Source organism: Eubalaena glacialis, chromosome 12 (genome assembly GCF_028564815.1).
Source record: "Eubalaena glacialis isolate mEubGla1 chromosome 12, mEubGla1.1.hap2.+ XY, whole genome shotgun sequence".
NCBI lineage: Eukaryota > Metazoa > Chordata > Mammalia > Artiodactyla > Balaenidae > Eubalaena > Eubalaena glacialis.
Window position 1 is genome coordinate 7,194,441 of NC_083727.1, and position 25,070 is coordinate 7,219,510.

The window sequence follows — 25,070 nt, forward strand, 5'->3', positions numbered from 1 at the left end:
ATACAATGGAATATTAGCCATAAAAAGGAACGAAATTGGGTCATTTGTAGAGACGTGGATGGACCTAGAGACTGTCATACAGAGTGAAGTAAGTCAGAAAGAGAAAAACAAATACGTATATTAACACATATATGTGGAATCTAGAAAAATGGTACAGATGAACTGGTTTGCAAGGCAGAAATAGAGACACAGATGTAGAGAACAAACATATGGACACCAAGGGGGGAAAGCCAGGTGGGGAGTGGGGTGGAGGTGGGATGAATTGGGAGATTGGGATTGACATGTATACACTGATGTGTATAAAGTGGATAACTAATAAGAACCTGCTATATAAAAAAATAAATAAAATAAAATTCAAAAATTCAAAAAAAAAGAACCTGATGTATAAAAAAATTAAATTTAATTTAAAAAATAATAATGATAATCTTAATGGAATAGACATATAATAGTATTATGATCAGAATAAGACTTGCAATTGTCAAAAATGTTTATTTCACACTGTTTCTGTTGAAATCAGTGGCTCTACTTGTAGTAAATGTAGCACAAATTTATGCAATTTGTAGATTTTGAAATTAATCCCCATTCAAAATTCAAATATGAAAAAGCATCAGTCTAACTCTACTTTAGAAGTGCTTTGAAAAACTGAAAACAAATGAATTTTAAAACATAATTTGAAAAGTTATGAGAACTCTTAAAAATTGCATTGGCTGTAAGAACTTCTTACAAACATCTTTTATAAACATGTTTACATGGTCAAATTTATTTTCCCATGAATATTAAGATAAACCATTGCCACAAATGGGTTTTCTGTTCTGGTCCTTTTTTATGCCTTAGATGTCCTTTAACCCCATTCATGCTTTTCCCTCTCTCCATCACAGACTATCAAAACGCCCCACACCCTATAGGACCCAGTCCAAACCATGTTTGCTGAATTCTGAATGCCTTTTTTTCGTTCATCATAACCAAAAAGAGCTCTTTCCATCCTCTCTATTTTCTCATGGCACGCTGTTTTTAGCACTTTTGTAGCTCTTAGTAATTCTGCAATATGGTCTAGTTATTTGTGAACATTTTATTTTTTTCCCTGTGGATTGTAAACATCTAAAGAACGGCGGTGAACACAGGAATCATATGTTAGTACTCAAATATTATTTGTGGCAATGGCTCTAATAAAGAACATTTGAAGGGCATACATCTTAACTGTTTGGAGGTTGAAAGTGGTTTTTAGAAATGTTGGAGACCTGGCATTTCTGGAGGTTCAACAGCCCGCCCTCTTTTAAAATTATGAGGACTCTATTTTATTATAAAGATCTGCCCAGACCCTCTCTAACACTGCGCGCGAATGCCACGTGCATGTGATTGCGTGCGCGCGCGCGCGCGCACGGGGAATCAACCCTGGTAGCTGCTTTGCTGGGAGAAAATCCATCGACCTCCAAGCCTCTGTTTCCCAGTTCTTAACATCTCAGATCGCTGGAATTTTCAGTAGTATTTTGTCGAAGGTGCTTTGGGGCTCTTCCGAGTGGAATGCAATCTCCTTTCCGCACCGCGTACCAGTGAGAGGTGAGGGGGGATTGCAGAGTGCGGGTATTTTACCAAACAAAATATGAGCCAGTTTAGGGCAATTTCCAGGTCTCAGCACAGACGGGGCTGGATCTGTCCGAGCTGAGGTTGGAGGAGCCATGTCGGTATAGGGATGCAACAGGATTCGGGAGGCGCGGCCGAAAAAGAAAGGCCACCTAGCGGGCTTTGTTTCCGATTCTGGCAGGTTCTCCGGCCAGTGATTTCAAACGTGAAGCCAGCCGAAGCACTTCCTTACACTAATTGGAAGGGGAGGGGGAGGGACTCATGTTACACCAGCTCGTATCTCCCTCCCCATAACTGCTAAATTGTAGCTTTAAAAGGAAGTGACATGGGGTGGGGAGAGACGTCAGCTGAGGACCACTTTTTTTTTTTTTTTCCGAAGAGTCCACCCCATGGGTGGAGTCTCGCTTTTTCTTTCCAGTGTTGGCTGACTTACAGCTCCTATAAACTAGTGGCAATTTCTGCACCCCAGCCTGCTCCCTTTCAGTTTCTGATTTCTAAGTCCATGTGTCCAGGGCTGCCAGAAAGGAGGTATGTGCCGTTCGTGCTATTTCCAGGCGACTTCACCTCTGGGCGTGGCGGATGTTTGCGCCCCTCTCTCTATCACCCTTATTCTCTCCTGGGCTGGATTTCATTAAAACCTCTGCAAGGGGTAGGTAAGAAAGAGGAGGAGAGGAAGGCGGAGAAGGAAGTGAGGCGACAGTGGGAACGTGGAGGGGCAGCCCTGGAAGGCAGCGGGGGCTTTGCTGCCGCACAAGGACCGTTTCTTTGTGCTCAGCTGGGGGAGCGTGCCTGTCAGCGCTGTGATTTCGAGCTGCCGCGCTGGGGTTCATTTCCCCCTGCCCAGCCCCCCCTCCCGCCTCGGGTGAAAGAATTTTCTCTGCAGTAGACGAAGCCGGGGAGAAGGTTCCTGTTACCGATCGGTCTCTTTTGTGTCATGCAACATGTTCTTCCATCTCTGCCGTTTCTATGGCAACCACAAAAATACTACCCCAAGTGCAGCCCCGATATCCATTGCTTTATTTGTGATTGCTGCGCGTCGGCTGCTTTCCGCGCTGGTTCTCGCCCAGGCTGTTCAGAGGCAACCTGGCTTCGCGGCTACCCCTCCTCACCCCCGCTTTGGTTTTTCCCTATCACCGGAGGGCTGGGGGAGGGGAGTTGTCAAGGAGACGGGCATTTGTAATTACCTCTTTATTTACTGAATTTTCAGCCTATGAATTTCCTCATCATCTCTGGGAATTAGAAAAAGGAATGATTTGATGTTTATGTAAGTCTTCAGTTTCTGGTCTTTTTTGAAAACCTAAACTGTTCTCAAGAGGTGATATTAATCCTGTGATCAAACTAAGTGGCGGGGGGCGGGGAAGAGCACTTCTTTAGAGGAGGTGAGATCCTTGGAAAAAGTTGTAGAGGGTGTTTGAGAATTCACACTGACGTTATTGTCTGCCCAGGTCTGCCTAAAAGTCTGAATGTTTAAAAGAGGGGTCTTTGCTGTAGTCTGAACTTACTTAGCACACAATCCAAGTTCAACAAGTATAAACGAGTAACAAATGGTAACTACCAGCAGGCCTCTCAGTTTTTCGGGCATCTTCCTAATACGGATCAGCTGTCCACTCTCCTTAAGGTGAGGGTCCATAGACCTTCTCTTTTTTAAAACTGGGAAGAGATTAACCCAGCTGTGATTGTTAGTCAAGCATCCTCAGTTGGGAAAAAAAAAAAAAAAGATATCATGAGATAAGGAAGAAAGTGTGTGTCTGCGGTGTGTATGTGTATCTGATGTGTGTGTATGTACGTGTGATGTGTGGTGTGTGTGTGTGTAGTTGGGCAGGGAAACTACTGAATCTTCTAAGTATCCTCTATGGAGAGAAAAAGAGTTGATTTTCAGGAAAAATATAAAACATGAGAGAAAAAAAGTATCATCTACATAGTATTATTAAGCAAAGTTAAATATAATTAAAATCAAGTGACACGTCTGTTGAACAGACATAGTCCAAGTGGGCTTATTAACAGGTAGGAGTCAAATTGATGCTTTTATTCAGTGCATCTGAGGAGATGTTTGATAACAGACACCATTCTTCTAATGGGCATCCTGAATTACCAAATTAGGCTTTATAGGACGGATCGATAGTAATCTCACCCTTGATTCTTAAAATTATCTGTAGTTTTGGATAAAGATTTGTGAAGGTGGCTTAGCCTTCACAATGCCTTTCCACTATGAAGCCAAAAGCATCACTTAGAAACCTCAGAGTAGGGCTTCCTTGGTGGCGCAGTGGTTGAGAATCCGCCTGCCAATGCAGGGGACACGGGTTTGAGCCCTGGTCCGGGAAGATCCCACGTGCTGTGGAGCAACTAAGCCCATGCACCACAGCTACTGAGCCTGCGCCCTAGAGCCCGCGAGCCACAACTTCTGAGCCCGCATGCTGCAACTACTGAAGCCCGCGCGCCTAGAGCCTGTGCTCCGCAACAAGAGAAGCCACTGCAATGAGAAGCCCGCGCACCACAACAAAGAGTAGCCCCCGGATTGCCACAACTAGAGAAAGCCCACGTGCAGCAACGAAGACCCAATGCAGCCAAAAATAAAATAATAAATAAATTTATAAAAAAAAAATAAAAGAAACCTCAGAGTAACCCCTCCACAGGGAAGCAGGAAGAAGGGGTGGTTTAATGAGGTTCTGCTTGCCAAGATCCTTATCTCAACATGCTGTTGTCTATGACTTATAAAACTTTTTATAGTGCAAGAGGTCTTAAGTATTTCAGATACAAAAGTTATCTAAAAAGAGGGCTAAATAGCATGGCACAAAACTAACGGGAGCTAAGTAAAGACAAGAGAACTAGTTAAAAAGTCATAAAACACAGAAAAGTGTCATTAAAAAATAGGACTTGTTTTGAAAAGCACATGTTAGTACATATAAACAGTTGTAGGTTTATAGGTTTGCGATGTTTGCAAAGTGTGGAAACTAGTCAGACTAGGTTACTGTTTTTCCAGCCTGAGATGGTCCTCAAGGATGTAGACTTGACTACATGACCCATCTGCGGAGCAGATAGAAAGTGTGTAAGTCAAGTGTGTGGTGCGAGTACTCTTGAGTCTCCACATCTAGGAGTTTCACAGCAAAAAGCCTTGTAAGATGGAGGTCAAAGGAAAAGTAGCAAGAATTGTTTGGAATTTCAGCCAAAAAAAGGGAAATCACTGTCCTATGATCGGACCCTGAGTAGAAGTTCAAAACATAATTAACAGTCTTGACCCGGGGAGGGTCAGTGGAGCTATAGATGCAAAGCAAATTCTGGGTCCAGTGAAAGAGGCTGGATGGAGGTGATGCTGAGGAAATAACTGGTGAAGCTGGAGTCAGTCACCATCGTGTTGGGATTTCATGGCTCTGAACCGTGTGCTGTCAAGTTTGTGAAGAAAACAGAAGTGGTGGTCTGTGCTCTCAAGTTTAAAATCCTCCAAACAGGGGTGACAAAGTGTGTAGATGGGCACAGAGCTGGAGAGAAGGAGGCAGGGCAAGAGGGAAATGAGAAGCGAGATGCCGTGAGTCTGGGAAGAAGTAGAGGATGGTGACATTGAAGGTTTGAAGGGGAGGGGACAGACGATTCAAGGGGAAGAGGCAAAGGTGTCTCAGGTAACAGGCACGGATGGTGAGAGATGGGTCCTGGTTCATGGTTCTTGTCCAAAGCAGGAAGAAGTCCATCTTTAGTATGGAAATAGCCCAGGAGCAGTCTGTGCTGGTGGAAAGAACTAGTAGGGATTCAGGGACAGAATTTTGTTTAACCCAGAACGAGACTGGTAGAAAAGAAGGACTATGTAAGTAGGAGGCAGAATCCTTCGTAATTCAGTTATTCTTGAGTTGAAGCTCTAAGAACTGCAATCAGACTTAAATCAGACTTTAAACAAGTCAGAAATTTGGAAGCGGGAACTCCACACGCACCCACAATGTCATTCTAATAATACCCACCATTGCTGTTGCTTTAAACTGTGGGATGCTCAGATGAGCATTTGGCAAACTTACTATATTTTGTGCAATCTGCTGTATTCTGAAAAGGAGGTCTAGTGGGTATGGGAAGACACTGTGTTCACAGTTCTGAAAGGTTTTTGATGCCTAAATGTTCATATGTAATCACGCCGGGCTTAAAAACTATCTCACATCACCCAGAACCTGGGCAACTCTAATTCAGTAATCTTTGTCCCAGGACAGAATCCATTTGGAAAGTTTTGGAACTCGGAAATTTGGCTTCATGTATGGACCAGGGAGAATCACTGCTAAGGTTCTGGGAAAGAGGAAGCTTAAATCATGAACTTGTTCTTTTAACAGTATTTCTTGTGCGTTTATTATGTGCCGAGTGCTGTGGACACACTGTGAGCAAAACCGCATACAGTGTAAATAGCTAGTTTTCAAATATCCGAAGGGTTTTTAAGGGAGATACTGTGACTGGCTGATCTCCATTCTCTTCTAATGACTGAATAAGAGGAAATATTTTAAAACAAGAGCAATTTTTGGTGAACGTTATCGTGGAACAATCTATCTAACCTGTCTGTCTTTATTTTTCAAGACTTGTTCCACAAAGATTTTCTATTTGTGTTTGTTTTTGTTCCTCCAGTCTGGTTTGCTTTACTTCTTCCTTTCACCTTTAGTCCTACCTTTCAGTCACCATTCATTCATTCATTCATATATCATCCATCCACCCATCCATTTACTCATTCACTCAACAAATGATATCAGTATCATGTGTCAGGCACTATATATTATGGATATAGCAATAAATGGGAAACTATTTCTTCCCTAAAAAAGCTCAGGAACTATCAGAGAGACAGATGTAGAAACAGCCCCTTAAACCAGGGCGTATTGTTCTTTTTTTTTTTTTTTTAATTAAACTATAGTTGATTTACAATATTGTGTTAGTTTCAGGTGTACAGCTTCAGATTCTTTTCCATTATAGGTTATACAAGGTATTGAATATAGTTCCATGTACTATGCAGGAAATCCTTGTTTATCTGTTTTATATATAGTTGTGTGTATCTATTAATCCCATGTTTAAAATTTTTTCCTCCCCCTCCCCTTTCCCTTTTGGTAACCATAAATTTGTTTTCTATGTCTGTGAATCTGTTTCTGTTTTGTAAATAAGTTAATTTTTATTATTTTTTTAGATTCCACAAATCAGTGATGTCATATAATGCTTGTCTTTCTCTGCCTGACTTACTTCACTTAGTATGATAATCTCTAGGTCCGTCTGTTTTGCTGCAAATGGCAATATTTCACTCTTTTGAATGGCTGAGTAATATTCCATTATGTAATATACAGGGGTAATTGTTTTTGATTGAAGCATCTGTTGGCTAATGGCACCAGATGCTTCTTTCATTGAGCAACTTTATACATAGATTGTTCTGGGCAGAGAGGGAGAGAGTGCTTAGCAGTTGACTGTTCATCTTATAACTTTCTTGTCTCTTCCTTCATTGGTTGAGCTTATGTTTGACGTCAGTAAACATTTGTTGATTACTATAGGTCCCTCCAGATGGACTCAAAATATAACATTTTAAAAAGACAGACTCCCAACTGCATCCAAATTATATGCCCATTGGTTTACTAGATAATCCTCTTGCCATTAGATTTCCCATAAGATGTTGCAAGTCTATGTCTTGTTCGACAAAAGCAAGTGGGTTTCAACACTTTAAATCTAAATACCCCAAATAAATAATGTTAAAACCTTGTTGCAACACTTCCTGTTTGTATTTCCTGCTGTCATGCAGCTCCTCTCAGCAGGCCTGTCTGACCGCATGTGATTTCTACCTTCAGCAGGAAATTATATGGGCAACCTAACCAAGTTCATCCGGAATGCCCCGCCTCCGGTGCCCGCCTGACCTTCAGAGAAAAAACGTTTAGCAAATTCCCCCTCTTCTTTGTTATTTTGATTGTGGATGAGATCAGCTTCTCCCTTCAGCAGGAAGTTGTTTCAATCTCTCCCCTCTGACCTTGGGTCACACATGATGGCTATTTCATGGTCATTTCTATGTAGGATCCAACAAGAGAAGAGGCACATTGTGTACTTCATGGTAGTTTGAAACCGGACACTGAAATTCCTGCAGGAGATTATTCCTCAGCCTGAGGAATGACAGGTAACCTGTAGAAGCCATCAGGGACGCTGAGGTGACTGGCCAACCTGTAGGATATATATGAGAATGATAGCAGCCCACCTGTGCTGAGGGCACCCTATGGGCAAGTCTATTACACAGACCTCACATTTATTCATTCCCTTTATCCTCATAACAAACGAGCAGGTTAAAACTGTTATCAATTTGCCTTTTAGATAGAGAAAGTAAAGTTGAGAGAGAGTAAGTTACTCCCCTAATACCATGATAAGTAACAGAGCTGAGATTGGATCCAAGACCGTGGTACCCCGCCGCTGACCCCCTATTTCCATGGTATCGTATTTATGCATCTATGCCCCGGCCAGCCCAGTGCCTGGGACATAGACACACAGTATTTCTACAGTTGTGAACAGCTCTCTACCGTATGGACCTTCCCTTGCATGCCTTCCATCCTACGTTTTAGGAGCTTCAGAAATTTTGGAAGAGAGAGTAGTATTTTAGAACTTGGGCGGGGCGGGGGGGGGAACTAATAGCCATACTTCTAAGACAAACTACTCTAATAGTTTTCAGGGGGCTTTATTATTTTGTTGTGGTTTAGCCAGAAAGGTGATACGGTGGGGGAAGGGAACAGGTCCTGCGATTAAAACATCTGAGTGACAGTGCAATTCATACATCAAACTCAATATGAACTGTTAGCAAAACCAATTTATAACCAAGGATTGAACTTTGCCGAGAAGTTGCTCTTAAGGATATCTGCTATCGCTGCTCTCAGTGGTTCCCAAGGCCATGGGTAGATGGAGTTAGCGTTTCTTGTCTGTTGTTGATTGTTAACAGATCAATTAGCAAGTTTAAAGGCAGAGTGTTATCTGAAAAGATACCACCAGTGCTTATCTTAGACAGACTTTGAAATGAGAATGGGAGAAATGAATTGAGTGAAGTTTGGTCTTTTTCCCATCTCTGTCAGGTCTCTCCTGAGCTGTCACCTCTCTGCGGGCAGAGGTTAACCCAGGCTGATGAAATTTTAAAGAGTCTGTCCATACCTAGCGCTTCTTCCCAGGATGCTGCAGCCGTCAACACACAATCAATGCCATCATCTGAAACCTCCCCTTTCCTCTCTCCTTTGCTGTGGGGAAGGGTAGGTTGAAAGGAGACGTGGTGGGTCGCTTCCTTCCCAAATGTGTGTCACCCTTTGGGCCTGTCTCCCGAATCTCTGGCCTCTGCTGTCTTGACACTCTTCCTCTATACCGTTCATTCTTCCTAAAAGTCACTCTTTCCAGATGCTATTACATTATAGACAATTCTTTACAGTTCTAGCCTCATGACTGCACTGGGGGCTTCTCATGAAAGTTTCTAGCACAGAGCAGCACACCTGGCACTGAATGGGTGCTGTAGCCTAGACAAAAAAAAAAGTGGGCACAAGAGATCCAGGGTCAGATATGCCTGATCTGATGCCTTCCAGCCAGGTCCTCCCAGGTTGACATTCCTTTAGGGCAAGTTTTTTTTTTTTGAATTTTATTTTATTTATTTTTTTATACAGCAGGTTCTTATTAGTCATCAGTTTTATACACATCAGTGTATACATGTCAATCCCAATCTCCCAATTCATCCCACCCCCCCCACCCCCGCCCCCGCCCCCCGTAGGGCAAGTTCTTAATCTCAGCACTGTTGACATTTTGGGCCAGATAAGTCTTTGTTGTGGGGCCGTCCTGTGCGTTCCTGGCCTCCATCGTCTAGATGCCACCACCACCCCAATTGTGACAGCCAAAAATGCCCCAGACTCTGCCAAATGTCCCCTGGAAGGGTGAAGTCACCTGCACTTGAGAACCACTGCTTTAGGGAATTGCCACGTCTGAGCTCACGTGGTCGGCTCCCCCATCCAAGCAAACGCGTCCCTCAGGATTAACCTGTACTCCCCAGGTTTACAGACATGAGTCCAAACCAAAGGTGCAATTCATTCACTGAAATTAATAAATAGACAGGAATTGGAAAATAATAATAAAATAACTGAAAGGCAGACCTGTAACTGGAATGTATTCAAAGTTTAGTGCTCTTTCTCTGGCAAACCTGCTGCAGTCAGTCACCTTGTAACCCGAGGCTGCAGGGAGGGAGCTGGGCGGGGCTGGGTGGGCGGACAGTGTCTCAGAACTCTGTTTAGGGAGACCCTGCCCGTGGGCCTGGCCGGGCACGATGGATTAGCATATCTATAGAAAGATTGCGAGCTGCTCGGCATAACTGACCTCACCTTTGCTGGGATTTGCTGATTTATCCCATTTCCTGGGTCTACACAGGGAACCACGTGCTCCATGCCCAGGTCTCACTAGTAATCGCTTGTCTCGGAGCACAGACCTCCAGCTGTGGTGGGTGTTTCCAGCCTCTCCCTCCTTCTGGTCTCTGGTCTCTGGTCTCCAGCGCTTCCCACTGGGTTGGAGGCCACCTTCCCTGTTCGTCCTGGACCCCCCTGCTTCAGGTAAGGCCCGCTCCCCAGTCCCATGCCTGGGGCTCACGTGGTGTCTAGTCTCTGCCCTGTCCCTTCTTTTTGTCTGCCCTTCTCCTTCCTCCCTTCCAGGACCTGAAAGATGGGAGTGAGTGGGGTGAGTCTGTTATTCCCACGCCCCACACAATTCCAGAATCTTCTTACAGCGTTTCTGAATCCTTGTGTCCAGCCTGTTATTGGCTGGGCACTGAGGGTACACGGATGAGCCAGACAGGGTCACTGCCTGGAGGACAGGACAGAAACCTAAGTGGATCATTTTAACACACTGGCGGGAGAGTGCAGAGCGCTGTGGGAGCATAGAAAGGGGAGCCCCTGATCCCCCATCCAGTCTGGGGTTTCAGAAACGCTTCCTAGAAGCGGGGTGCTAATGCTGGGGTACTCTGTTTACAGAGGGGCAGGATGTGAATCAGGAAGTGATCAGAGACGAGAGTGTGCCAGGTGGTGAAGGGGCCTGGATGGCAGGGACAGTGAGGTGGGGGACACCACGTTCCTTGGACCCTGTGAACTGATCTGGCTGTCATCGTAGGCAGGGAGAGCCCCGTCAGGCTGGTGCCTTGATCCAGGAGACCAAGGTGGAGGCCAGGCCTGGGAGGACGATGCAGAAAGAGCCGGGCTGAGAACTCCGGGAGATGGAGCCCCAGGATTTTGTCATGGGTTGTACAGAGGGCCTCTTTGATGCTCTGGGATAGTAAATACAGAAGGAAACCTTTCCTGTAATACTCTTCCCAAAGGGTCACCTCTATTATGCTTTGTAATGTAGTCATTTATGCACTTTAATAATATCAACCCCCTTTATTCAGCATTTACTACTGTGTTGTGTGCTCTGCCTGTCCGATCCCATTTTGTCCTTATCCAGCCTTGTGGGTTGTGAATTCTTTTCTCTAGTCTGACTTGAAACTGAGGCACAGAGTGGTTAGCTAGCTTTCCTGAGTCACAGAGCTAGCAATACCTGTTGGTGGAGCAAAGACTGTGACTTTTGATCAAAGAAAGAATTATAAAAGCATCTTATTTACTTGTATGATGTATTCTTTCCCACAATTTCCCTGGATCTTCTTTTCGGGGGAAAGGATTTCCATAGCTTCAAAATGTGCAGAAATTCGTCTTAACCTCCCAAATCATGCGGAAGTTTAAGAAGTTACTTAAGACCAAACAATATAATGAAAGTTTCATGGTGTCTCTAAAATCCTCATTTGACCTCCATTCCTAGAGGAATAATAGAGTTAACATTTAAGGGAAACAGAGAGAGAGGACCACAGAGATATTTTAGGTGTGCCTGATTATTTTAATTATTTATGTTGGTTCCAATTTTAGCCAGATTGGCACTTCCTCCTTTCTCCCACTGCTTCTGTCTTCTGAAACGGCTGAACTGTGATTTGTCTTTAAGACAGTCTGGTTTAAAAAGCTTCCCTCTGGCCTGACTCCCCAGAGAAGACGTACCTTCTGTGCTTTGCAAGGCTGGGAGCTCGCTGTGTCCTGTGGGTGCTGGGCGGGCCCTGATCTGCAATTTCCTAATGAGCACGGGACATAACCTTGCCTGCTTCTCTGGGCAGGGAGAGGATTCTCCTGGCGGTCAAGGTGTCCTGCCCTTGTCAAAGGCCACAGGAACGTTTCATTAATGAGAGTCTGGAGACTACCAGACCCCCTTCTCTAGCCGCTCTCTGCTGGGCCTAGTAGACTGGCAGCCTTTAGGACCACAGCGAGCAGGGTGGCATAAGGGGGAGCAGGGCTGTGCCACGGAGCCTGGCTTCGGCCCCAGCTGTGGCCACCTGCTTACTCTCTGTGGGACCTTGGGCTCCTTGAAACCAGGGACTGTGTTAGTCTGTGCTGTCCCCTGGCACTGGGAAGTGGCCTGGCACATCCTGGGTCCTCGTTTCCTGATCCCACTAAGGGGGAGTCCAGGGTGGATGGAAATTCTTCAGCCACCTCATCCTGGGGCCATCTGGGGCATGTGCCAGCTGCAGGGTAAACTGGGCCCAGCTCACTCAAGCATCAGTTTTGCCAGAAGATCCAAGGGAAGAGAATTTTTAAAAAGAAAACAGACATGGACGTGCCATGACATAACACAAAATTTACATGAACTTTTAAGACAATACAGAAGACTTTTCAGGCTGGGTTGCTTGGATGGCTTTAGGCCACAGCTCCAGACCCTTCACAGTTAGTTTCCTCTGCTGAAGGGAATATTTCTGTGGACATTTTTGAGAAGAAAAAACTGAGCTGGATAATCTCTAGCTGACTGTGGGAAGAAACAGTCCTTTCTCTTCCCCTGCTTCCTGCTCTGTCCAGTAGTGAGTCTTGGGGATGGGATGGGATGGGGCTGGGCCTGAGTAATCCCTGAGAATTTACCCACCTTGACTGTTTTCTTCTCTGTGTCTATCTGCTCCTGAAGGTCTAACGGATGGAAGGTTGCTTGGATCTTGCCCTTTTCGTCTCTGGTCACCCACCTTTTGTGCCCTCCCTCCCTTGATAATGGAGTAATAGCTTCTCTGGATGAGCCCAGCCCTTGTTCTGTTCTTTCTGATCTCTCTTCCTCTCCCAGTACCTTGACTTATCTCTTGGACAAGGAGTCAACTCTTATTGCTGGCTGATATCTGTTATCTTATCGTTTTGGGGTGAGTTACCTTCCTGTTCTCATAAAGCCTTCCTGCATGGCGTTATCTTTTGAAATCTGAACGAAACAGTCAGGCAGGTGAAATTTGCCAATTCAGATACTAACAAGCTATCATAAAGGTACCCCTCACCCAATAACCTCAGAATAACCTCACCCAAACCTCCTGCGTGAAATGAAAAGCTTGGATAGAGCTCATTGTAAGAGATGGAAAGAGAGCCCAATACCTAACTACCCCAATAAACCACTTTTTTTTTTCCTTTACAGTAAGACGTTGGAGGAAAAAAAATCTGAGCTATGGACTTTGCCCAGGCACAAGCAAACCAAGTGTTTTTTTTAATGTATTAGAGAATAATAAGGAAGAAGGGTGGGCCTCTTGTGTGTGTGTGTGTGTGTGTACATGCTCTTTTTAAAATCATGTTATTAAGTGCATATATGAAGTGCCACTTGACCCAACATTTCATAATAATCTTTTTTTTTACTTTTTGGCCACGCCCCTCGGCATGTGGGATCTTAGTTCCCCAACCAGGGATTGAATCCGTGCTCCCTGCGTTGGAAGTGTGGGGTCTTAACCACTGGACTGCCAGGGAAGTCCCCATAGTAATCATTTGAAAATGGAAATAGTGCTGTCAAATTATCAAGGTGCTATGGGGTCTGTGCATTAGAAGTACTACCATCTATTCCAGGGAAATTCACATTAGAATATTTGTGTGACACAGGCGATGGGATTGGCATTGTGGGGGGAAAGTGGAGAAGAGGTACTCTCTGACCACAGGGAGTTGATCTAATTCAGATTAAACCAAAAGTCTGCGGAAACATATCCCATTTAAGAGATGGTAACATATCCAGCCATGTGGAACGCAGCCCCAGATCTGAAGTATAAAGTGAGAAACATTCTTGTCAAAAGCCTGTGTACTTCATTAGGCTTAATTTGATTTTTCCGGAAACCGACTTAGCAAAACACTGAAATGACTGGCTTAACAAGCTTCGGTTCTCTGTTTTCCTGGGTAAACGGTAGAAAAGCAGCAATTGACGGCAGGGCAGGAAAAGAAAGAACGGGGAACTAAAAAGATGACTACTGGTTGAGACTCACTGATGAACAGCAGAGCCATGGTCCTGAGCTGCCCATGTTGTCCCCAGCGGACTTCATTCCCTAAGGCAGGAGAGTCCAGGTGACACTGGAAAGATTGTCACCAAAACAAAAGTTCTGTCAGTTTTACCTTTTGGCAACTTTAGTTACACATTTTAGCTTTCCAGAAAGTTCCTTCATTCAGAACATGTCTCTGGCTGACCCAGGTGAGGGAGGAGATTGCTGTAGTGGGGGTCACGGTGGCCTGCAGCCTGCTCCCGGCTTGGCCCTCATTTCAGAAGCTGTGCTCTGAGCTGGCCTTCCAAGCACGAAATGGAGTCTTTGACATTAAAACAGAAGCAGGAGGGGGTTTAATCAAAAGCAGGAGGAGTGAGCCGATGTGGAGCTGCCAGTGGAGGCCCTGGTGACCTGTGCAAACACTTGGTCTTTAATGCAGAGTCAGGGGACCAGCCACGGATCCTGTGAAGGGAGGAAACGGCTGCTGTGGCGAAGGGGCCGCGTCTCACTCCCTGAATTCCGGTCTCAGTGGCAGAGTCTCGGCTGTGGGCTCAGCCTTGCCTGTTCGTTAGAATCACCTGCCTTGGACCGGCTGGTCGAGTCACTGGTTCCTTGTTTTTGTTTTTAAGTTTTCTAGGTGTTTCCAATGGGCTGGGAGAACTTGGACCACTGATGGAAGGAGGGTGACTAGCAGGAAAGTGATGGGACAAAAGGAAAGCCAGAGCCATGACAAAGGCGGTGGTGATGGTGATTATGACGGTGATGGTGACAGTGATGGTGATGATGATGGTGATGATGATGGTGATGATGGTGATGACGGTGATGGTGATGATGACGGTGATGGTGACGGTGATGGTGATGAGGATGGTGACGATGACAGTGATGGTGACGATGACGGTGATGGTGACGGTGATGGTGACAGTGATGGTGATGAGGATGGTGACGATGACAGTGATGGTGACGGTGACAGTGATGGTGACGATGATGGTGACGGTGATGGTGATGGTGATGGTGACGATGATGGTGACGATGACGGTGATGGTGACGATGATGGTGATGAGGATGGTGACGGTGATGGTGACATTGATGGTGACGATGATGGTGACGATGACGGTGACGATGACGGTGATGGTGACGATGACGGTGACGGTGATGGTGACATTGATGGTGACGATGATGGTGACGATGACGGTGACGGTGACGATGATGGTGATGAGGATGGTGAAGATGATGCCACATTTAAGATTACCATGTACCAGGCAGGGCTCTAGAAACAACTAAGCCTCACCACAACCCCGTGAAGTAGGAACTATTACTGTCTCCAGTTTACAAGTGAAGGAACTGAGGTTAGGTAATTCGCCCAGGGTCAAGTAGCTGATGCAGGCAAACCAGCTCTTGGCTCCTGAGCCCCTGCTCAGGCGTGAAGGTCGCTGCCTTTACACTGTGGAGCCCCACAGATACTCAGCATTCAAGGTCCCCTCTTAGAAGAAGGCAGCAAGAAGCCACAGGCCTCCTTCATAACTAAAGACAAAGACATAAAGAGGATAAGACCAGTGGCAGGGAAACCCCTTCTCTGATTTTGTTTTATTTTTCCCGACATTCTTGGATTTTACTTTAATGATGTGGCGGAGTGTTAGGGTAGAAAGAGTCTGGAAGTTTCTGTCATCTCTGACCAACATATATTTCTAGAAAAGAGGTAGAGTTAATTAAATTACTGAGTTTTCCCACATCAAATACAGCTTGGAACATTACATTATTAGCTGGATTTAGGGAAAGTAAAATATCCCACCTGCCTGTTTGCTTTGTGTATGATGATGCCCTGATCTGGGCACAGGACAGCAGCTATGTTCCACTGACATGGTCGTCAAGTTACTAATACACCACAAGCTGGGCATTTCTCTGCAACAGTGTGCTGGGCGTGACTGACTGTTCAAGTCGTTCATATTATGAATATTTATTAACTGCCTGTCATGGCCAGGTCCCTGCTGGACTCTGGATACCAAATGAGAAACACTTTAGTGCCTAAGGAGTTCAGGCTTGTGGGAAGGCAGACATACACAGGAAGGGAAGCATCATTTACGGATGTTATGTGGCCTTGGTACTGTGCTGAGCCTTTCACATCGTTAGCCCAGGCAGTAAGTAATCACTACTGCACGTGGTTAAGTTCTGTAATGGTGAACGTAGCAGTGAGGATAGAAGGGGCTGTGACAAGGCTGGGAAGGATGCATCTAACTGCTCCGGAGGAGGCCGCAGGATGGTACAGGCGAGGGCAGCTTTGTTTGCTGGTTGGTTTTGGGCCGCGCCGCGTGCCATGTGGGATCTTAGCTCCCCGACCAGGGATCGAACCCGCATCCCCTGCATTGGAAGCGCAAAGTCTTAACCACTGGACCGCCAGGGAAGTCCAGCTAGGGCAGGTTTTGAAGGATGAGCACACATTGGGCAAGTCAGCGATGGGAGGGAGGGGGAGGGGGAGAGGAGGGCATCAGGCAGATGGGACAGAAGACATAGGGGCTCAGAAGCATGAAAGTGAACTCTGCAGAAGATTCCAAGAGCTGGGTATGGTGCTCTCCTGCGCGAAGCCTGTCCCGACCTCACCAGGTACCCTCATCTCGCTTTTTATTCTGAAGGCACGCTGTGCCTTCCAGGAGAGTAGCTCCTAGCCTTCGGCTTTACAATTTAAATTTTCTTACCGTCTGTCCCACAGCATAGACATCTCCTGAGGCCATTCGGTGTCTCCACTCCCCAGGATGGTGCCTCAGTAAATATTTGTTCAAGGAGTGAAAGGCATCCTCTGAGAAGGGGGCTAAGAGAAATAGACACTTAGGTGGGAGTGGCTGCCATCTGCAAGGCTTTAGTGCTTTGAGGTCCGTCCCTGTGCTTCTTTTTTCTTTTCTTTCTTTCTTTCTATTTATTTATTTATTTGTGGCTGCATTGCGTCTTCGTTGCTGCACGCAGGCTTTCTCTAGTTGCCGCGAGCGGGGGCTACTCTTCGTTGTGATGCGTGGGCTTCTCATTGCGGTGGCTTCTCTTGTTGCGGAGCACCAGCTCTAGGCGCATGAGCTTCGGTAGTTGCAGCACGTGGGCTCAGTAGCTGTGGCATGCGGGCTTCAGTAGTTGTGGCTCGCGGGGTCAAGAATGCAGGCTCAGTAGTTGTGCACGGGCTTAGTTGCTCCACGGCATGTGGGATATTCCTGGACCAGGGTTTGAACCCATGTCCCCTGCATTGGCAGGCGGATTCTTAACTCCTGTGCCTCCAGGGAAGTCCCTGTCACCGTGTTTCATGGGTTGGTAGTGTGTTCCATTGTTTTGCTGAGCTGTGATCCATTGTATGGATAAACCACGTCTTATTTACTTGCTTAACTGGTAATGGACATTCGGATGGTTTTCAGCTTTCATGTGAATTTAAATTTACTACTTTTATTCCTGATCCAAAGCACAGATTAGAAATAAGTCCCATTTCCTTGTCACTTTATCCCTATCCCAGCATCCCATTTGGGGGACACGAATTTCCATAGCAAGAGTTTAGAGGAAAACTGGGGCAGCTGCCCCGACCCCTCCCTGGCCACAGGGGCTCAGTGACACTAGCGCAGCGAATGTTTTGAATTTGATGCAGGAGGTTGATCAAATTCACCACTCTGACTTTGGGAAGAGAGAAAGTCTTCTGGAGCTAAAATTGGAGGCCAGGGACATAAATTATTGATTTCTGTCTTCTTGCTTCGTTTGCCTTCCACCATCCAGAAAATGTGAAGATTTCGATGTTGACAGACTGATGGATCCATTTCTTTTCCTTCAATTACTTATCTCCCCACTGATTTCATTAACCCACTTTTGGCAATTCTCCAGACTTCATTCACGAACTCTTCCTGTAATGTCTGCTGTGGTGGTCGGGGGCGGGGGGGGGGCGTGCTAGCTCCTGGAAGGACCGTGTGAGCCCCCAGACACCACACCTGCCTCATGGAGCTCTGCTCCGGGGAAGCTTTGTCAGCATCTGCTCTGCTTGGCATTAAAGGGCAGCTGATCTTATATCTCTAAGTAGCATTTCTTCTGCATATTTGAGCCTTGAAATTTCATCCGAATTTAATCATGGTGAGTCTGCTATAGCAAATACGGTCTACTTCCAACTTGAGTGGGTTTGACCAGAAGCAGAGTATTCAGTCTCAGGTATTCAGAGCAGCCTTGCACGAAGGGGAAAACACCTTTGATCCACTGAAGCTTTCCTCTGGATCTTAAGCCAAAGCCTAGATTGTGGCAGTAGCTGCTGTTGGCATGAGTGTCTGGGGGTGAGTTCCCTCTCCTCTTTGAGGCTGCCTGGAAGACTCAGAGGTGGTGAAAATCCTTCCAGCCTTTCCCACAGGCTATACTCAGGATCAGAGGTGAGGTCCCCTCCTACCTTATTTGTGGCCCAGCCTCACAGAAGTCATGCCAGTGTCAGAAGACCCGCTCTACACCCCGACAGCGCTCAGGCTGGCACCAACGTTGCATCAGCAGACCTGGGCCCCGACATCTTGCTCTGTTCCCTGGGTGAGGGGAGAGCCCCTTTTTCCTGCAGGCTGGAACTCCCCTCGGCCCCATTCACTCCTTCATTCAAACAGTGCCAGGACATGTGCGGTTCTATCACATGTGGACTGAGAGGTGACTATGCTTAGGTTTTGTCTTCTGTAGGGCCAGGAGTTTGCTTTGTGTTTTTAAACAACTATGAGACATAATTCACATGCCATAAAGTTCACCCATTTTAAGTGTACAATCAGTGGCTTGTAATATATTGTAATATACGCAGGGTTGTGCAACCATCACCACCACTATCTACTTTTAGAACATTTTCATCACCTCAGAAAGAAACCCCTTACCCATGGGCATTTCCCACCCCCCCTGCCCTCTGGCCCTGGGCAATCACTAGGCTACTTTTTGTCTCTAGATTTGCCTATTTTGGGCATTTTGTATAAACAGAATCATACAATGTGTGGTCTTCTTTAACTGGTTTCTTTCACTTAGTGTAATGTTTTTGAAGTTCATCCATGTTGTAGCATGTATCAGTAATTCATTCTTTTTTGTGGCTGAATAATATTCCACTGTGGGGCTATCCCTGGGTCAGTTTTTTGTTTATCCATGTGTCAGTTGATAGACTTTGGGGCTGTTTCCATCTTTTAGCTATTATGAATAATGCTGCTGTAAACGTTCGTGTACAGGGTTTTGTGAGGACTTATTGTTTTCATTTCTTTTGGGTAGACACCTACGAGTGTTCATTTCTGGGTCATACATATGACAGATCTGTTTAATATCTGAGGAACTAGAGCTAGGTGTTTTTCATTCACTTCTTTCTCCAAGTCTTCTCTGAGGCTAAGGAAGCATAATACTTTGCATAAATGTCTCAGATTTTCAAATCCAATACCCTTTGGTATTCAGACCTATATCAAAATGTTGTTATAGAATTAATGCAGGAGAATTTGATCTGTGAGATACCACAGGAAAGGAATGAAGAAGTGACTGTCAGAAGGGTTGTTGGTTCAACTCATATAGTGGCGATTTTATTGGGTTTTATCAGGGAACCAAGGCTGTGTCCCTTTCAACCTGGAGTATTCTTGGACTGGAAATGCTGTGCAGGTTAGCGGGCTCTGTACCGCCCTCGGAACAGTACAAATGGTTTGCTGCGTGTGTGCAACAGTTTGTGCTTTTTCTTAACAGTTTTCGGGCACTAGCTTTTTTGAGTCCAGGCGTTGTATTTCCAGAGCTCTCCACTCTGCCAGGATTTGCTTTCTTAGAAACCAGGAAGGCAGTCGTGTGAAGAGCGTTATCTGAAACCAAAAAGCACTTGCATTTAGTACTGAATCCATTTTTTTTTGTTCTGTCATTTGAGTCTGTATTTACTCATCTCTAAGAATTAAATTACCGTTAGAATGAAGCTTAGATCAAGGACTAAGGAGCAAATCTCCCGGCGGTAAACCATTGGCTAACGGATACTTCTTTCCTTGGGAAGGAACAGTTGAAATGGTACCCGAGGTTTTGTAAGAACATACTTTTTCCCATATTCCTCAATACTTAGTTATTTCTCACTGTGTACAGAGCAGGGACAGAGATGTAAAGAACATAATCGCGAAAAAAGATAACCAGTGGATTATATATTTATAAGTCGCTTTAAAATTTTTTGGTATTTCAAGTCAGTTGTCTTATTTTTCACCCTCAATAGTTTTGTGAGGTAGGCTGATGGAAATAATAAAGAGGAAACTGAGACTCAGAGAAGGTACGGGACCAGTTTAGTGACCAAACTAAACAAGTCATAGAACTTCCCTAAGCCTCCATTTCCTTATCTGTAACATGGGTACACTAATAAATCAGAGAGCAATATCAAGCAATATATGTTAACATACACAAGTAATCTGAAAAATATAGTGTAAAAATTTGAGCTTTTTTTTTTTTTAACTTAAATATATTACCAGAGTGGTAAATACTCTTGGTGGAGTATTTAGAATGGAGTAATTAGAATATACAGGGAAGCATAAAGAAGAAAAGTATTATTGCCCATTATCTCTCTAACCCAGGGGTCCCCAACCCCCGGGCCACAGACCAGTATTGGTCATGGCCTGTTAGGAACCGGGTTGCACAGCAGGAGGCAAGTGGTGGGGAAACGAAGCTTCATCTGTATTTACAGCCGCTGCCCATCGCTCACATTACCACCTGAGCTCCATCTCCTGTCACCATTATAGTGAGTTGTATAATTATTTCATCATATATTACAATACAGTAAATATAATATTTCTGTTATACAATATAATAGTAGAAATTACAATAAATGTAATGTGCTTGAATCATCCCCAAACCATCCCCCCCCCCCACCAATCCATGGAAAAATTGTCTTCCACGAAACCAGTGCCTGGTGCCAAAAGAGTTGGGGATCTCTGCTCTAACCCAAAACATCTTCCGAGTGTGTTAAATTTTGAAAAGACATTTGTTAATATCTAGTGAAGCTGGAGGATGTCACGTCAGAATGATGCAGCAATTCCAGTGCTCATTAGTGCACTATCTATAAGAGAGAAAAAAAGTGGAAATACTCTAAATGTCCATCAGTATGGCAATAGATTAATTTTTGGTGTGGCCATACAAAAGAATACTCTTCCAAAATTAAAACGACTCAACTAGATGCATAAAATTTCAAAAATTTAGTGTTGAGTGTAGAAAGGAAATCCCAAAAGGATTCGAATATTATTTACACACATCTTTACGACATAACAAGTATATGTTGTTTGTGAATACATATACAGTAAAAGAACAAAAACATTGAAGGAAACACACCAATTTCAAGCTCAAATAGCAAAAGTGGCTTCAATATCTATATATTTTATTTCCTAATAAAATGAAGTAAACGTGACTAGATATCAATGTGGTAAAATGTTTTGTGTATTTTAAATATTTTTGATATTAAAAAAAAAGTTTGACTTACCAACCAACTACTTCCTAAGCATAGAGATGCACTGGGGTTTGTTTTTTTTTTTTTTTTTGGCTTTAAGATTTGGCTCATGTGGTGCATGTTTTTGTTGACTTTGTATATTGTAAACCTCTTTTTGTCACTAAATATATTTCCTCATTGTTCTTCCTGGCTCTCCAAAGACTTTCTGTTCCAATTTAATTATTTTCTCAGAGAAATTTTTAGAAGAAGTAAATGCTGGGGCTTCCTGTTAATATCTTATAATTATTTATTACTTATTCATTTGTAATTGTTCATAATTATTTCTAGTTCGTTTATGATATATTTGTTCTCTGACACGGGAGGAGCTCATAAGCTAAAAGCAGAGGCAAAATTAAAGTCTGGTTTAGTCAACACACAAAGAATCCATTAGGAGTTAGGAACTCCTCAAAGTTTGGGAATTCACATTGTAGCTTTTATATACTACTACGAAAAATACCAATTAAACAAATGTCTGGCTTGGAAAGGATTCTCTCGTCCCTGTTTCCAGACCTCAGACATTGGCTGCTGCTCAGAACTGCCTTCATTCTCCCCTTGCCCTGGGCCTCCCTTCATTTTCCCCTTGCCCTGGGCCTCCCTTCATTTTCCCCGTGTCCTGGGCCTCCCTTCATTTTCCCCTTGCCCTGGGCCTCCCTTCATTTTCCCCGTGCCCTGGGCCTCCCTTCATTTTCCCCGTGCCCTGGGCCTCCCTTCATTTTCCCCTTGCCCTGGGCCTCCCTTCATTTTCCCCGTGCCCTGGGCCTCCCTTCATTTTCCCCTTGCCCTGGGCCTCCCTTCATTTTCCCCGTGTCCTGGGCCTCCCTTCATTTTCCCCTTGCCCTGGGCCTCCCTTCATTTTCCCCGTGTCCTGGGCCTCCCTTCATTTTCCCCTTGCCCTGGGCCTCCCTTCATTTTCCCCGTGCCCTGGGCCTCCCTTCATTTTCCCCGTGCCCTGGGCCTCCCTTCATTTTCCCCGTGCCCTGGGCCTCCCTTCATTTTCCCCGTGCCCTGGGCCTCCCTTCATTTTCCCCGTGCCCTGGGCCTCCCTTCATTTTCCCCGTGCCCTGGGCCTCCCTTCATTTTCCCCGTGCCCTGGGCCTCCCTTCATTTTCCCCGTGCCCTGGGCCTCCCTTCATTTTCCCTGTGTCCTGGGCCTCCCTTCAGTGTGTCTGTGTCTCAGGCCTCCCCTCAGTGTCCCTGTGTTCTAGGCTGTCGGTCCCTCAGCAGAAAGTGGTCCAGGGGCCTCGTGAGACTTTGGCGTCCTCTCTATTCCTGCGGAATTCTTGTTCTGGGTTCTTGAGATGCACCGTTGAAGAAGACAGCCTAAAATACCCTGCCTTGCTATGGCTTCCATTCCCTAATCACACATTGGTAAGGAATCCCTTTTAAAAACATGAGGTACTTTTCCTGTCTGCTTTTCTTTTTTCTCCTGCGGAAACCCTCCCATAGGTAGATTGGTACAACATCAGAGAATCCTCTGGTCTTTGAATGGGAAAAATAAGGCCCAGCAAGTGGCTTCTGCATCCACCTTGGTTTCCCTTATTCCCATCTGAGATTATGTTGGCTCGAATGTAGTTCTAAGGTACAGCTTCCTGATTTCCTGCAGGTCTTTAACCAGTGATTGGGGAAGGCTGTAATGCACAGTAATATTTTACTCCCTCTAAGAGAGTAAATGTCAGGTGGGCAGGAACACAAGGGACAAGGGGAAGAAAGAATGCTCAGAGCTTTGTCCCTCCCGTCCGAGGGATCGAGCTGGTCGCTGACTCTGTAGGTACCAGTTTTTCATCTGTTAAATGAGTGGTTAGTGTATTGATCTCTACAGTTCATTTCTTCTCTGTTTATTGGTATTTGATGTATGATTATAGTATGAATTAATGGAGGAGGGAAAGATCTTCCAATAAACGCCTTGGATACAGCTCGTTAAATATTTGGAAATAAACCCATTTAGATTCTCGTGGAGCACCATAGCCAAAAAATAAATGTCAGATCTAAGAGATTAAAATATATAAAATTAATCATGGAAAAAGGAGATGAAATAGGTGAATGTGTACCAGTTTTCTGCAGGACAAGAATTAAGGGTAGAAGGAAGGCCTTTCTAAGCCTAAACTTTCTGAAAGAAATCACAGCTTTTACTCCATAATAATTTAAGGCTTTAATGAGCTAAAAATACTGGAAAAATTGGTCACTCTAAATGGAATAGTTAAGATGTTACTCTATTTATTATATGAAGAGCTCGTGCAAATCAATATACAAGAGATAAGCGGGCAGTAGATAAAATAGACAAGTCGTGACAGAAAGCAGTAGTTTAATAAATGTTAAAAAAAATCCACTGCACTTATAACCCCCAAAATGCAGATTAAAACAGAGACACAACGTTTAATGTATGAAGCGTTAATCGGGTTTTTGTTGCTTTTAGATGAGAATTCTTATCGCCGACAAACGTGGTGGAATGTGTATTTTTGTAAATTGCTGCTAAGAACATAAATAGCTATAAACTTTATGGAAATCAATTTGGCAAAAGTCACTAGATGCCTTAAAATGTTTGTTCCTTAAACCCAGAAATCCTGCATGTGGGAATTTATTCTAAAGATATTACCCAAAATTAAGTGGAAAAAAAAGGGCTTTATACCCTGAATTGTTAATTGTTGCATTACTTATTATTATTTTTTTTTAAATAAATTTATTTATTTATTTTTGGCTGTGTTGGGTCTGTTGCTGTGTGTGGGCTTTCTCTAGTTGTGGCGAGCGGGGGCTACTCTTCATTGTGGTGCGTGGGCTTCTCATTGTGGTGGCTTCGCTTGTGGCAGAGCACGGGCTCTAGGCTCGCGGGCTCAGTAGTTGTGGCTCGCGGGCTCTAGAGCGCAGGCTCAGTAGTTGTGGCACATGTGCTTAGTTGCTCTGCGACATGTGGGATCTTCCCAGACCAGGGATCGAACCCATGTCCCCTGCATTGGTGGGTGGATTCTTAACCACTGAGCCACCAGGGAAGTACCCTGCATTACTTGTTATTAAAAAGACAAAAGAAGCCTAAATAGTACAACGATGAGGCAATAAGATAACAATTATGATATGTCCAGTGTAACTACTAGAGTATTTATGTTGGGATAAGGACATTGAAAATGATCTCACTAAAGGTTAAGAAAAGGTCATGTAAAATTGATTTAACAGAAGATCGCAACTATATTTGAAAACGAAAAGCCTCTGCAATGGTTATTTATTTATTTATTTTTGGCTGTGTTGGGTCTTCGTTGCTGCGCGCGGGCTTTCTCTAGTTGCGGCGAGCAGGGGCTACTCTTCGTTGCGGTGCGCGGGCTTCTCATTGCAGTGGCTTCTCTCGTTGCGGAGCATGGGCGCTAGGCACACGGTAGTTGTGGCTCACGGGCTTAGTTGCTCCGCGGCATGTGGGATCTTCCTGGACCAGGGCTCAAACCCGTGTCCCCTGCATTGGCAGGCGGATTCTTAACCACTGCGCCACCAGGGAAGTCCCTGCAATGGTTTTATCTAGCAAAGAAAAAAAAAAAAAAAAAAAAAAAAAAAAGCCAGTGCCTTCACTGAAGACTAGAAGAAAATAAACCAAAGTGTCAGTGGCCGTATAAGTGGTAAAATTTGTACATTTTAGACTACAAAATTTTTATAATGAATGTGAATTACTGTTATAATGGGGGAAGTTACCTTTAAAAAAATTCATGACTTTGGTTCACTAAGTGACTTACTCTATGAGAGTAATTTCCTTTACTTTTACCAGATTTTATTTTAATAGAAGATTCTTTGTTTAAAGAAAAGTCAACT

At 44.6% G+C, this 25,070-nt stretch overlaps 1 protein-coding gene across 2 annotated transcripts in view; it reads left to right on the forward strand.

The window, feature by feature from the left end:
- The first annotated feature begins 1,470 nt into the window (after positions 1-1,470).
- The window catches only part of AGPAT4 (1-acylglycerol-3-phosphate O-acyltransferase 4), a 113,306-nt gene continuing 89,706 nt past the window's right edge, over positions 1,471-25,070 (forward strand). Inside the window, exon 1 of one of the 2 annotated variants that reach the window (XM_061206974.1) lies at positions 1,471-1,557. The gene's annotated coding sequence lies outside the window, so the exon portion shown is untranslated. Of the gene's footprint in view, positions 1,558-2,011; positions 2,110-25,070 lie in introns of those variants that run through there. The other variant, XM_061206972.1, reaches the window with a different exon arrangement.